The 14,358-nt window shown below is 47.1% G+C and overlaps 1 protein-coding gene across 1 annotated transcript in view; it reads right to left on the bottom strand.

The window, feature by feature from the left end:
• Positions 1 to 3,556: 3,556 nt before the first annotated feature.
• The window catches only part of LOC144168720 (uncharacterized), a 123,365-nt gene continuing 112,563 nt past the window's right edge, over positions 3,557 to 14,358 (bottom strand). The window contains exon 3 of the mRNA XM_077697665.1: positions 3,557 to 6,703. The gene's annotated coding sequence lies outside the window, so the exon portion shown is untranslated. The remainder of the gene's footprint in view (positions 6,704 to 14,358) is intronic.

The raw sequence follows: 14,358 nt of genomic DNA, 5'->3' as shown, positions 1-14,358 counted from the left end.
CGGAGAATGGGTGCTCGGTCTTGGTTTGCTTAGAGCATTCGTATTATGGCAATGGCATCGTTATGTTTGCTGCTCTAATTTCATTTAGGGCATTCATGTTTTGTGCAGAGTTGTTTGTTCACCATTTTTTTTGGTCACTAGAATGATTTTTTGCTCTAGAAGAATTGCTGGTCTGTCTGGTTTTGTTTCAAGCATTCGTATTGTCTTGCGCGGAGTTGTCTGTTCTCCCCCCCCCCCTTTTTTTTAACTTATCACCAGGACGTTGCGTCTTGTTGGAGAATTACTGCTCAGTCTGGGTTTGCTTACAGCATTCGTGTTGTCTTGTGCCAAGTTTTGTTTCCCCTTTTTTTTGAAGTGCATGGCACTTTAGGGGCCCAGCCTGTCCTGTTGGCTCGTGTACGGTCATGCTATCTAGACGGAGACAGGCTACCAAGAGCAGAGCTCCCGCTCGTGCTCTTTCAGACAAGAAACCAAATAAAAAAGGCATGTGGCCTGTCTCAGGGGAAGGGGTGCAAGCACTGCGACAGGGGGGGGGGGGAATTGAATTGTATTGAAGAAGCTTCTGTTCAATTCATCGAGAGAAAGAGATTGAAATTGTGGAAAATGGCAGCAGAGCCCCTCTGGTGAATCACTGCTCTGCACTTCCGACAGCTTTCACGTTGAGTGGAAGTGCTGTAATTTTTTAACTTGCCACCAGAACGTACCATCATTTTGGAGAATGGCTGCTCTGTCTCTTTTCCTTTAGAGCATTCGTTTTTGTCTTAAAGGGAGTTCTTTCTTCTGATTTTTTCAGCTGACCAAAATGTGGTGTCTTGCTGAGAAAGAATTGCTGCTGTGTCTGCTTTCTTTTCGAGCAATCGTGTTGTCTTTCACAGGGTTATTTGTTCTTGCTGCTTTTTTAAAAGACAATAGTCTTTCTCAGGTAAATAAACGTGAAAAGTTTAGTGTCTTTCTGTTTGTCACTTGATTCAGCCACTCAGCTAAAAATAGAAGCATACGTGGATAAAAATATTTGCCAAGACCATTTCAAACTACATAACCTAGAGGCGTACATCACACATTTCAACATTGCTTATCATAAATAAATCATTGTACATGTTCAAGGTAAAACATAACTACACAGCCTGCGCTAGTGCTATTCCTTTAGGGATTGGCTTTTATTACAGTGAAGAAAAATACACGTGGGGTTGGCCAGCTAGTTTCCTGCCTATCCTGCCTACGTGTTGTTGTTTGCCCTTGATGCGAAAAACTGTTTCATCATTTCCATCATGCCTATCTGTGCTGTAGTGGCTTGCCTCTGCAGCCTCAGCATTTGGGCTTGTAGCCGGTGGCGCCTCTTTTCCGCTTTGGCGGCCCGCAACGAGTCCTCCTTGTGGAGGGCAAGCAGCTGCTGTAAAACAGAGGCGTTTGGCCGCATCCTAGCCCTTCCATTAGCGTTGGTGCCACGGGTTGGGCTGGCTTGTGATTGGCGTGGCCCAGCAGTGCTTGCTGCAGTTGCGCTGGCACTTGGGCGGCTTGGCCCGGCAGTTTCGACGAGCCCATTGCTGGTGTCGCCATGACTGGGGCTGACTTGCGCAGGCTCAGTTGGCCAATGTCCCCCCTCAATTGCAGCGCATGCGTCGTCCCACGACGCGACTACTTCAGCTTCTTCTGGAGCTTCGTCCACGACTGGCACCTGTGAACACAACAAGGCTCCATTAACTCGCACTTCCCATTCCACTACAGGACATTATCATTCCCTCATGTCTCGTTGCACCACACAGTGCAGCCAGAAAGAGAACTTTATTTTTTGCCCACATATTTGTAAGGAGGACTCATTCTTCTCTCTCTACGGCAGCCAAAGTCACCTGAGAACATGCTCATATCTCTTTTCGATGTGTTTGATTTGCGTATTTTTAGTGACTTGTAAGTTGACGTACGGAGTGGATGACGAAAGCTTGCACTACTATTATGAGGTTTGCATCTCTCAATCCTTAATGCCTGTTGGCACCCCTTGAGATGAGCCACATCTTTTGATTGGTGCTCAGCTTTAGTGACCCAATGGCTTACCCAGTGTGTTCGTTCACATGCAGCGAAGGCTTAGGACTGGCTTTTAGCGATGGGAGTTGAATTTCCGTCACAACTACTGCAATGTTTCCTGTTCATTTTTTTGTGCGTGTCAGGCCTGCATTCAGTGCATATACATTGTAAAATGTATGAAAGCTGCTCTGCTGCACAAATCGTCAAATTTTGCATCCATCAAATAAAAATGAACAAAGTCCTAGACCGGTGTTTTCAAGAAAATGTGTATCCACATGCAATACATTTAATTAAGGTGTAAGCTTTAAGATTTTGCAGACGGAAATCAACATGTTCAGCTACTTTCAACTCATATGTACATGCACAAATAATTTCTAGTACGAATGGCGTGCTACAATAACGTAAGAAAATGAAAAGTACCTCCACGTTCTCCTCCACCAGGTCGTAATCATTCAGAGGTAAGCTCGCAAGGAATTTGCGGTGGAGATCGTAGAAGGGCCAGCCTGTTGGCTCCCCGCCAGTCCTCTTCCCGTCTCGGTGCTCCTTCCTTTAAAATATGTAATTATACAAATCATGGCATACACTGTTTCAAAGAGAGATACAAGCTGCGGTTAGCCTGCATGCAATACAGAGATGACCTCACTGGACTCATGCTAGCAGATGTCATGCCGCTTATGAAGTGTGGTTCGTTGTTTGGATCGTATGGCGCGCGCGCGCCAGTGCCACCGGTGCCACTCCGCATGCGCGCGCGCGCGTACTACTATGTGCAGTTCGCGAAGATTCCAAGTCAAGCATGCATCACTAAAAAATAGATTCAGAGCTCAATCAAGGGGTACTTACTTAAAACGCTTTGCCAGGTTGTTCAACTTCTGCCGCAATTGTTTAACTGTGTACGGCCCCTCATTCGCCGGCAGCCCGTTGTTGAGTTCTAACAGTCTCATGTAAATTTTTGCGTTGCGGGATGTGGAGCGGAGGGATTCGAGGTTGTTCTGCCAAATGTGTATTAGAGCCTTCGTTGTCTCCGTCGTCCACAACACGCGCTTCGCATCGGTCGCCGGGTTGCACTCCTCCATGCCTGTAATCGCGTCCGACGCCATGTTTGCAGTTTGAAAGCCCAAACTTAGGTACCCGACCGAAGTTAGCGCGGACCATGGTTAGCGGGCTAACTGCAGTTAGGTCTGCCGTGTAACTCCGGCCCACTATGGTTAGGTCTAACTGCGGTTAGGTTAACCATGGTTAAGGCTGCCCGTGTAACTAGGGTATTACATCGTCTTACCTGCCACTCTCCCAAAGATGCCAATATTTCACTTCTGAGGCATCATAACGATGGTACTCTTAGGTCGGGCTTCAATTCCTGCTAATTTCCAAAATTTGGCAAAGATGGAGATTGCTGTGCCCGGTCGTTGGGCGTACCTTGCAGAAGACTGGGCGTTTGTATTTTTAGTCTGTCCCCAGACCCGTAGCGATTTTTCCTACCGATTTGTTTGCTAAGTAAAGTAAGAGAAACCATACAGGGGCAACGGGACAGGGCGAGTAAGTGCACACAAGGTGGGCCTTTTTTTTATTGCTCCGCGGGGGAAAGCTTGCATCCCTGTACTGTAAAGCCTTGCATTTGTTAACACAACATCGCAACTTTTTGCGCAGTTCGGAGTGCCATGCGAACAACAGGGGTGTACATACCACAGTCCAGGCGCGCATTGCGATGTGCATGCAAAGGGAATCATTTGCGCGCATGCAGCGAGAGCAACCTACAACATACACATCAAAAACACCAACTGTTGACAATATGTGTCTCCATAATATAGGACCCGAACTGAGGTAATAAATGGCTGTGTTGCCAACACTACAATGACTAGAAAACATAATGCACTCTCCATAGCGTGAAACAAGAAATTACTGTGGGCATGGCGCAGACGAAGGTTTGCACGTCTATCGAATTTACTAACCGTTTTCCCGGCTTCTTCTGGAAGAGACTTGTTCAGTTTACAATACATTACGGATAATTCTCTGCCTACTTTACAGTAGTAGCAACTCCAGACCCATAAAAACACGCGGCTGACAAGCAGACGCCGCCTCGTTCAGCTGCTTGAACAACTCCCTGGGCCACTCGCCTCTTTTGCGATGTCAATGTGGGCCATCGTGTAAAACATTGCTTTATTAGAAGAATGAGCTGCGCAATGAGCGCTAACAAATTAGACAGCCGTGAGCTGTACCATTTTGTTCCAAGCCGTGTTCAGGAGAGCGTACACGGCAGCTTTAAAGTGCCTCCCGAGAAACCCCCGGCTGAGGAAGCCCTGTAGTTTCCTGTTGCAGCTGCCGCTCTAAGGGGACTGAGCTGGCACTCACCGTTGGACTCACGTTGCCTGCATGAACTGCAGCCACACTTATTGCACCGTTTGCCAAGCAGCAATCTGTACGGACAGCAAACAGCGGCTGTGTTTTAGGATTTTTTGTTTTGTGCTGTGCCTTGTGTTTATTTTGTTTGTTCTCGCGCAAGTGTGTTTTGTAATTTTATTTTATCCTTTTGAGGGACCGGCGTATCACGTAGATGCTACAATTGTGGTTTGGGCAATGTATGAGGTGAAATGTATATGAACCAAGCTGTCGGGTTGGGACAACGGGGTCTTCAAGCTGCGTTCTTTGCAGCTTTTTTTCCCGTGCGTCCTCTTTCTGCTGTACCACAGCAAGAGAGAAATAAAGTTTCATTTCATTTCATTTCACTGTGTTCAGTCGATGACACGACTGTTCAGCACCTTCGACGGGAAACAAATTTTCTTACTGATCCATTTTTTATCGCAAGTGAGGAACTGCAGCTGCAGTGGCGATTTTTCTGATTAAAACTTCTAGCTGCTGTAAAGGTCCGCACGTGATCTCAAAGTTAACCGCAGCCTCCCACAACGACAGTAGCCTGAACGCGTGGAACGCCTGCTCTAATTTCTGCGAAATAAAATCATGTCGACGCGCCAATAGTAAAGGCTTCCGACAACGTTTTCCCACAATTTACTTTTATCTCATAAAAGACGCCCGTGGGGCAAAGAAAAAAGTAAAATTCTCATTTCAAAGAATGTATTTCACATGCAGAAAATTATTTTTGAAATAGTTAACGTTAAGTGCACAAATACGTTCATACAAAACCAGATAAGGGCGCACGTGGACCTAACGAGCAACAATATCATGTGTGCCATAAGATTCTGCTATGAAAGCATCGACATAATTTCGCATGGCAGTGTTCTCTAAAAGACCGGCGTAATATTGCGACGGGTACATTTTATATACATGACATCATGCGCCGACGCAACAGCCACACCATTTAACCGTCCATCTAACTGCACCCTAATCTCACCTCCCGATAAATTTCTAATCAATCATTGACCAATATCAACTCGTCTTAGGATGTTAGTTCGAAAGCAGTCACAGCAGGTTGTCGGAAGACGCAGTTTACGTGATTCTTACAGTTAGCGCTATGTGCCTCATAAATTTTAATAAAATATGAGCCTTCTCTCGTGTTCGCTTTTACACATCTCAATTTGGCGTGTAAACCAGGATCCCTGTGTTCTCATAATCAGGAATAAATATCCTGGTTATCAGTCTAAGGGTCTGAGCGATACTGTGCTTCGATTCTTGCGAGAGACTGTACCTCGGACAGCATTCGCTAAAAGCGGTACAGAATAGGCAGCTGAACCACAATCATTTGCGCTGTACCCACCAACAAACCTATGTAAGCTTAAGCAAGCGTAGAAGCAAGTGGGGTGGCCCGTACTGCTACCGTGGCCACATGATTTCGCGTCAATCGAGCGGTCCGCCCGAGCGGTCAGTCGAGTGGACGCCAGCGGCGTCCCACCCCTGAAGCTGGTCTTTTCAGCCAGCGCAGCGGGCGCTCTTGGAAACTGCCGCGTGTCGGTTTTCCCCACAGCGCGCCCCGCCTTAACCGGGGAGGTGGGCCACAGTCGAGGCCCAGTGCACAATTTGAGAACAATAAATGGAATCTGCACTGCTCCATTACGTAATACAACAATCACGTGATGTCGCAGAGCCGGCTGCATTCGTTGATTAAATCATGTGGCGAGCATCCTTAACAGTCGCTCTGGACGCGTGGATCGGTTGTTCTTTTCAAGAAGGCCGCGGACACTATTTTCGCACTGCATTGTTTAGCTGGTCGCTGACCCAACAGGCACAACCCCTCTCGTGTAGTCTAAGCCATACGGTTCAGTTTTAAACTCGGATTGTGACAAACACAAGCCCACAAACATGAATCGTGTCAAATCTATCTGTGAAGACTACGTGGAAAATCACATCTGGGCCGCCGTATGCGCTTTTTACATTAGCGCGGCCGCGCCGTGACAAGCCCCGCCACGAAACTTCCCACGTCGCAGCGAAAGCCACTCTCCAAAAGTGCTCGTCGACCACCAAGAGCATTATTACTACAGATGCAAGCGGCGGCGTCTTCAACGTCTCAGCGCCTTCCACGTCGCAGATGACTGCAGGGGCAACGTATGTTGTCCCTTTGTGAAGAAACTTCCCATTGCCGGTACAGTCTGCATTGTGACCATGACACGAGCGTCACGCATAATCGCGCCGCAGGGCGAGCCTTGCTTGGTGACCGTGGTGGTAGTCGTCGTGGCACAGTGGCCGCTGCTGGCAACCGGCGCTGCCTTCTCCCGTTCCCGTGGTGCTTCTCTTCTACCTGGGCGAAAATTGGCAACGACACACAGTGAACAAACGGCTTCCCTCTGTGAGCCACATCTTCTATAAGGCGATTTTGGGAGCGTCGCGAAAAATTCTCAGCAGAGTCCCTATGAGTGTATACGTTGGGCGCGGAAGTGGTTCAACACGTAAACTGTGGACTCATATCATTATTTTGGTAGTTTTAAATTAGCCCGGCCTGTATAATGTGAATAGTAGTAGCTTTCGTCCATGACACTCACGAATCTCAGCTCTCTCTCATAGCAAGTTGTGAGAAAGTTGCTGTAAGTGCAAAACAAAATACCGTTGTCAAACTGCATGCGGCGTAATTGCTTCGGAAAATTGTATGCTTACTGACACGTTTACCTTTCAGGGAACATTTCTGCCAGCAAGCAGTAGTGCAATACGCCTTAGGGCAGCTGCAAGTAAAACTATAGATACCACTACTTCCTCTCTGTCGAAGCGGCTGCTGAAGTACTAGGCGACCTCCGCAGAGAGCCACGTTCTGTGCACAGGGCCACCTCGAGAGTCCCCTAGCGTGTAGCGGCCTTCGTAAATTCAGAGTGGCATTACAAGTGCGCTCTGGATTAGGATAGCAGTACCTGTGCGCTCACTTTCTGCTTCAAACGTGCCCAGGCCCTTACAAAAATGGATTTTGAGTTTCAATTCTTTTCCTGTTGAGTTTTAATTGAATCAACAGAAACTTAATTCAAACTCAATTGGCTATTGAGATGTGTCAGTAGAAACTCAAAAGGATTTGTATTGAGAAAACGCAATACAAAAGCAATTGACACCAGTCTATTGAAACTCTTTGGAGAACCAATTGACAAAACTCATCAGGCTGAAACATACACTTTGAAGGGCTATTTTTTTCAGCGCTGCCCACTGTGTCTGCTGAATTAAGACTACTAGGTTACTTTTATGTTTTTTTATTATACATTGACATTTCTATTGAGTGAAGTCAATAAAAAGTCAACAAGGTTTCAATGGACAAAACTCAACAGATTATCAAATGACTTCGTTTAATTGAAACTCAATAGAGTTTCTACTGACAAAAATCAAGTAAAATTGAGAGTCGAGCTAGTTGGTGCTACGTTGTTTAAATATATACCAGTGTCCTTCTTTTTTGTCCATGTTTTATGGTTCGAGCTTAATTTTCAAAGCTGATAAAACTCCTTAGGCCAGTAGCCTTTACCAGCAGCATCTTCGATTGATTGATTGATTGTAGGGTTTAACGCGCCGACGCAACGCAGACGATGAGGCGCGCCGTAGTGGAGGGCTCCGGATTAATTTTGACCACCTGGGGATCTTTAACGTGCGCCGAAATCTCGCACACACGGGCGTTTTTGCTTTTCGCCTCCATCAGAAAAGCGGCCGCCGCGGCCGGGAATCGAACCCGCGACCTCGTGCTCAGCAGCGCAACGCCTGGCAGCATCTTCGCCCAAATAATAATTATACCTGCTAAGTGGGGAAATCAATTATATTGGACAATTTTTGACTGCATTTCCTCAAATACTGCCGCAACATGCTTTGCACAAAACAATGGAAATAAACATTGGCAAAACTCTAGTGACTCATCTCTTCTGGCACGTGACTCCCGCGGAATCGTTTCCTTGCTATAGCAGCGCATTTTCTTCTTTATACCTTAGCACGCATTGACATAATGAGTGAGCAATCTCCACTACTGCTGCTAAGCTTCCGCTTTAGCGGCAGTGGACATATTCGAAGTCAGTCTTCCGGGAAAGTTGGAGCGGAATCATGAAGCATGCATATCTCGCCGGGAAAAAACGGAAAGGCGGGGGGGGGGGGAGGCTACACATCTCGGGTCCCAGTTCTGGGGACAAAAAAAAGTCGTCACTCCCCCTACCTCTTATCACACATACAATGCTGTGATACCTTGTGTTCCGGGAAGGTAGGTGGGGAGGAGGTACATTTAAAACGCGATTCAATCTGCTACATCTACAAAAGGCATATGTGACATCGCATCCTAGTGCGATGATTCAGTGTTTTTCTGTGGAGGCACGATACTAACAGCGCTGTTTTGCAGAAATGAATACTTATCTCACAAACCCAAACGCACAAGAATATTCCAGTGACGAAATTGTGCCTATAAATACTCAGAAAAAAAACAGCAAAACTTTGGTGTAAATCCCTAAACTTCGAAAAAAGAACAATTAAATTTTTGTACACAGCGAACTTTTAAAACAAGCGAACGCAGGCTTGGCCTCATCGTCGTTCACTCGTGAACTTCATTACTCCAGTTATCACTCGCGCACCCCGCCGTGGTCTGAGCCCAAGGACGCGAGTTCTATTCCCCGTCATACATAACTTTCCTTGAGGATACCGTGAACTGTCTATGATAAAAACAGTAGAACAGCAATGTGGAATGCAGAGAATTCCACAAGGAGCAAACGCGCATCTACGCTCTATTAAAACAGGTGAAAACAGTTCTTTCACTGCAAAAGAACTCCGTACGCCAGTCCAAGGCGCCGCCGCTCACACGAACTGAACGAACGAACAAACGAAGAAAACAATGAAGAAAGACAAACTGAAGCGCTGATTAACAACTCATCTTTACTGCACAGGGTCACAAAAAGAAAGAACGAGCCTGACACTGCTTCACGCCACTACAAAAAAAAAAAAAAAAAAAAAAAAAGAGAAACCGAACAAATTAGTGGGCTGGCGTGCCGCTTGTTACACTCCGAACCGCTCTCTCGCTAACGATGTCAACACGTCCGCGGACTACGTTTCTCAAACACAAGCGCCTAGCAAATATCTTGCGCCCGCAAGCAGATCAAGAACTTTGAAGCTGTTTTCAAAGATTGGACTTTCCAGAATTCTTCCGTCCTCTCTCCTGCTGCAGTTCGCCGAAGCGGGCGCCCGGACACAAATGACGTGCCATCCACCTCCACACCCGGCGATAACCAGTTCTTTTGGTTCCTCTGGCACCCTCCCACGCTAAGCTGAAGTGACCGCGCTGTCACGAATGTCTAGTACGCGGCGTTGCCACTGCCGCCAGTGGCGCTGACAGCCAACATTGCGACCTCGGCGGAGTTCGGTTATCTGCAATATAATATTATTACTGCTGCTAGAGGGGTTGGTAATAATTCTATAAAAAATTATTGTAAATATTAACATAGGACTCACAAGCCGCCGTAGGTTTTTTTGATATCTCGTGTCAATGTTTTCACGCTCAGTTTTCACAAGAATGCGTAGCTGTGGCATAGCCATCGCAAACCGACTTGAAACCAAGCCAATGTCGCTTGGTCGCAATCCCCAGGCCTCTCAAGCTTGGACGTTCCCTGTCTTCCCTATAGGCGGCGTAAAAATCGACGCCCCATGTGACCAACCTAAAGCGCTGTTTTCGACCATCAAGCCCACCAGACGGCGCAGGCAAAATGTTACTTTTGGTATAGAATACAAAACATTCATTCCGTGACTCAAAGAGCCCACACAGTTCGCTTACAATGTGTTATTTAAAAATACTATTAACAAGTTCCGCATCAAACATCCGTTGAGCAAAAATGTACGCAACTTTTTACGAACAGCCGACTGGTGCACCACCTCGTTTCTGAATTCGCAACCACAAAGCCGCCAATTCAAATTGAAACCGCTGCAACGGCCGACCGTTTCAATGTGCGCGGAGCACTGGTTTCGTGACTGTTATTGCTGTTATGTGCTTTTGCGTCCATCAGTTGTTGAGAGGACTGGCAAAACACGGGAATTGAGTGCTTGTTGAGTGACAAATGTCGGAAATTCCGCATCGGAAGGCAGCTGTCGAGGCCAGAATATTCGATTCTTCCAACAGAAGGTGAGTGTTATGCACTCCGCTAGAAAGACGGTGCAAAGGAAACCGTTGTCGCCGTCAATACTTCATTTGTGCCCTTCGTTCGAAATCTTAGCGCAAGTGAACGAGTTGTTATGGCAAAAAAAAAAATGTTGTCACGAAAGCGACGTACAATTGCAGCGATCGAAATGAAATGATGTCCTGGCCTCTGTAAACTTGCGGATGTCAATAAACGATTTGTTCTCACTTGCTGCTCACTGTGGTCTGTGCCAGTCGAGGCCATCTGGTCACCTGGCGTAACATCACTTCACTAGCGCGGCGCAAGTAAACACGCGACCAGCGTGCCAGCCGGAGCAGCCACGGCCGGACTCGACGCCCCTTTCGCGCGCGGGAGGAGGAGAGTCGAGTCCGGCCGTGGAGCAGCGAGCCGGCGGCCGCCGTGCGAGGGCAGCCATGTTATTAAGGAGCTCAAGCGGCCTGTGCAAAAAGCATCCGCCATGTTTACAAAGCCGTGTTTACAGCGCCATCAAGCGGGCGTACTGGGTAGTTCACGACGCCGCCACTACGCTTTTTCTGGCACTACAGGCAAAGCTAGACCTTTGCTTCTCTAAAATCCTCCCTGTTCTGTGCAATCCCGGATGTGCGGGGTCCGGCGTGGTGCGGTCGTGCGGTCGTTCTCGCTGTTCTGTGCAAATTTATAGCTTTCCTCGTGTTGTTGGCGATTTATGTGCTGTGTGCGAATCTTTTCAACCAGCATCGAAGGTCAGACATTGCAGTGCAGCTGGCGATACATCGAATTTATTGAAGGAAAAGCCATCGTATGCGCTCTTCTACCGCCGGTGAACATCCTTTGTGTGTCGTGTTGTGTTTGTGCGCTGTGATCGTACGGTGAAGAAGCTTGCGAAGTGAGGTGTTACCATCCCTGTTAGCCACGCTTTGGAATCCGTCAATTTCAGCACGCTGGGAGCCCCGCTGGGAGCGACGTTGTTATAAGGTAAGTTCATTCTTTCCGAGCGCTCCTGTGCAGTGCGCGTCAGGCTTGTCAAGGGCAAGCGAGCACGCGGCTTCGGAGCATGCTGGCGACATCTGCTGATAGCTGCTGGGTTAGAGATAGCTTGCCATTGCGCGTGCGTGGATCTCGGACAGGCCCTGGCCGGTCGTCGTTCAGCTTTGGCCTCTAAAATTTGGAGACACCACCACCCGCAACGGGTGCTTCTTTTCTTCGTGCCAGCCGTGAGCGGTGACGCCGGAGATCAGTGCGTTATTTGACGCGGTGCATTATCACCCCAGGGACTTACGTAATCGCACAACAGGTTCGACCGAAATCCCTGCAGTGAATTCTTGTTGCGTGCTTTCCGTTTGGTGCGCTTGAGATGCAGAAGATTGGCGCTCGTTGCTTTATGCGATTACGTAACTGCCTGCGATAAACGCGTCAAACGGCGCGTCTATCTGGCCTGTCACCGCTCATGGCTGGCACTGGGGAAGACCAGTGCCCCTCGTGGGTGGTGGCGTCTGCAAATAACAGTGGCCCATGCGAAATGACGACCGGCCCGACCCTGTCCGAGATCCGCGCACGCGCAATGGCAAGCTATCACTAACCCAGCAGTTATCAGCAGATGTCGCTAGCACGCTCCGGAGCCGTGCGCTCGCTTGCCCTAGACAAGCCTGACGCACACTGTACATTTCATCATGACAAATGTTGTGCAGACCTTCCTGAATGGCGATACTCACGACTTGGTTATTTGTCGGTATATGAACAGTGTTTTTATTCCCGCCGTCTCCAGATCGACCTAAAGGGTATGATTTCACTTTAGCCTTGCAAAAATACTGTACGTAAGTGTAACAAATTGAAGGGGGAGGCTATTGTACCGGCACACAACATTTTGACATCAATCAGTGTTTTATTGTCTTCCGCGCTGCTGTATTGCTTTCGCGTGTTCTATATTTGTATGTATCTTAAGCTAAAGATCTAACAAAACCTTTGAAGGCAATTGACGAATGAATAAAATCCCAGATGCAGTGCCGCTACAGAACGGAGCAGCAGCCATGAATTACCTAGTACGAAGTGTCATAAAAAAAGAAAGAAAATGTTTGACGAACGAAGTTAACAAAAATGAAAAAAAAAAATGAAAGAGGTTGAATCGAACAAGTGCCTGTCGGATCAATAACAAACGCACGAATACTGTGCCATGCAAGCACACCTGACAGCGCTAGGCTGAGAGGCAGATCTACCAGTCACAAACAGGATAGTGTGTTCAACCAGTTAGGAGACATGGCGGTAAAATATACTTGCAAGCTAAAGTGCTGGCAGCCAGCAATATATTTGCGTATTAATTTGAACGATTGCTTGGAGAAAGAGCGTTCCCTGAGTGCAGAGCAGTGACAAATGTGGCCTAAACCGTACTTCATCCCAGCTAAAAAAATAATGCCCAAGAATATAACAAATTCATTGATTGCTTTTGGAAAATAGAGCCTATGTATCCGCAGAAGGTAGGGTTTAAACCCAAAACATCTTTACACAAGTCTGATGTGTTACCTCGGCACCCTAAAGGAAAGCAGACACTTTGGCTTTAAAACCAATGCAGAAAAAAACCTGCTGCGTTAGTAGTAGTTGGAAACAGACTGCACACTGTTGTCATATATTAGTCTTTTACCACTAAGTGCCAATTCTCTCCATGTATCTTTCCGTGAATTTCTCATTTGCCAATTTTTGTCACAGGTGCTAGGCAGCTTGCGCTAGAACATGCACAGGCGTCAAACTTTCAAACTGATGAATACCAGTTTTGACTTAAGCACTTGCTCGACTTGCTAGCGTAAATTGAAATTTGCCATTGCTTCTAATCACAACCTGCTGACTGCCTTTCTCGGAGCAGTTCTGAATAAGTTGGGCTGAATGTGGTGTGAGTAATAGCAAAATCACTGAATAACATTTTGGCTGAATGTGGCATCAGACGTGCCACTGACTGATGCTACACCGGCATTGCGCGAGGGCTTAGTCAATCTGTTTTGACAGATGTTCTGCCTTTAGGAATTACCCAAATGATTGGTCGGCATGGTATCACTATACTGTTTTAGTGCTGCTAGTGTATAGAAAATCTCGCCAAGCAAAGGGATACAAGCTTTTAAATTATTTCTCATTTACAGAAACTGATGTTTTTCCCCTCACCAAACAAAACTGTTTCGTGTTCTCCTTGTGTGTAAACTGGCATTAGACGGCCTTGTTATACTGGTATACCCCTCTGGCCAGTGGCGGTCCCAAGGGGGGGGCGAAGGGGGCGGTCGCCCCCCCCAAAGAGGTCCTCAGTTTCTTATTTTTAGTTTTTTTTAGCATTCCACTTGCGCGAAATTAAATCCCAGCGGGTTGCACCGCATACGCGCACACGCCTTTATGGTTATCACCACCTCCATTCGCGCAAGGAGGGGAGCGATTCTTTATTCGCCTCGCCCCCCCCCCACCAAAAAAAAAATCGCCCCCCCCAAAACCGATCTCTGGGACCGCTACTGCCTCTGGCATTGTTATGATGAAGGCAAAAATGCGGATATACCCATGTCTCATATGATCCCTTTAAGCTGCTGCTTAGTGCTACTTGTTTGGTAAACGTACTGCAAGGCACACACCATACTTCAGCGTTACAAGAGTGTAAAAGACTGCGAAATTCAAGTTATGTATTTTTCCTGTCACGTTCTTTTTGCCACGTTTTTTTTCCATCACGGTTCATGTATTTTTTTCCACTAGTCGGTAAGCACAAAGTATTATGTGCTCATCCATTCATAAAGCCATTTGCGATGATTGCCTGATGTAGTAACTTTAGATTACAGTACCATCTGATCCTAGTTTTTTTTAATCAAGGCTTGTTTTGTAAACAAGT

The sequence above is a fragment of the Haemaphysalis longicornis genome, unplaced genomic scaffold (assembly GCF_048455015.1).
Source record: "Haemaphysalis longicornis isolate Haplotype H1 unplaced genomic scaffold, Haemaphysalis longicornis Haplotype H1 scaffold_2, whole genome shotgun sequence".
Taxonomy (NCBI): domain Eukaryota; kingdom Metazoa; phylum Arthropoda; class Arachnida; order Ixodida; family Ixodidae; genus Haemaphysalis; species Haemaphysalis longicornis.
The sequence above is the reverse complement of the archived record's forward strand: the minus strand, read 5'-3'. Positions and strand labels throughout refer to the sequence as shown.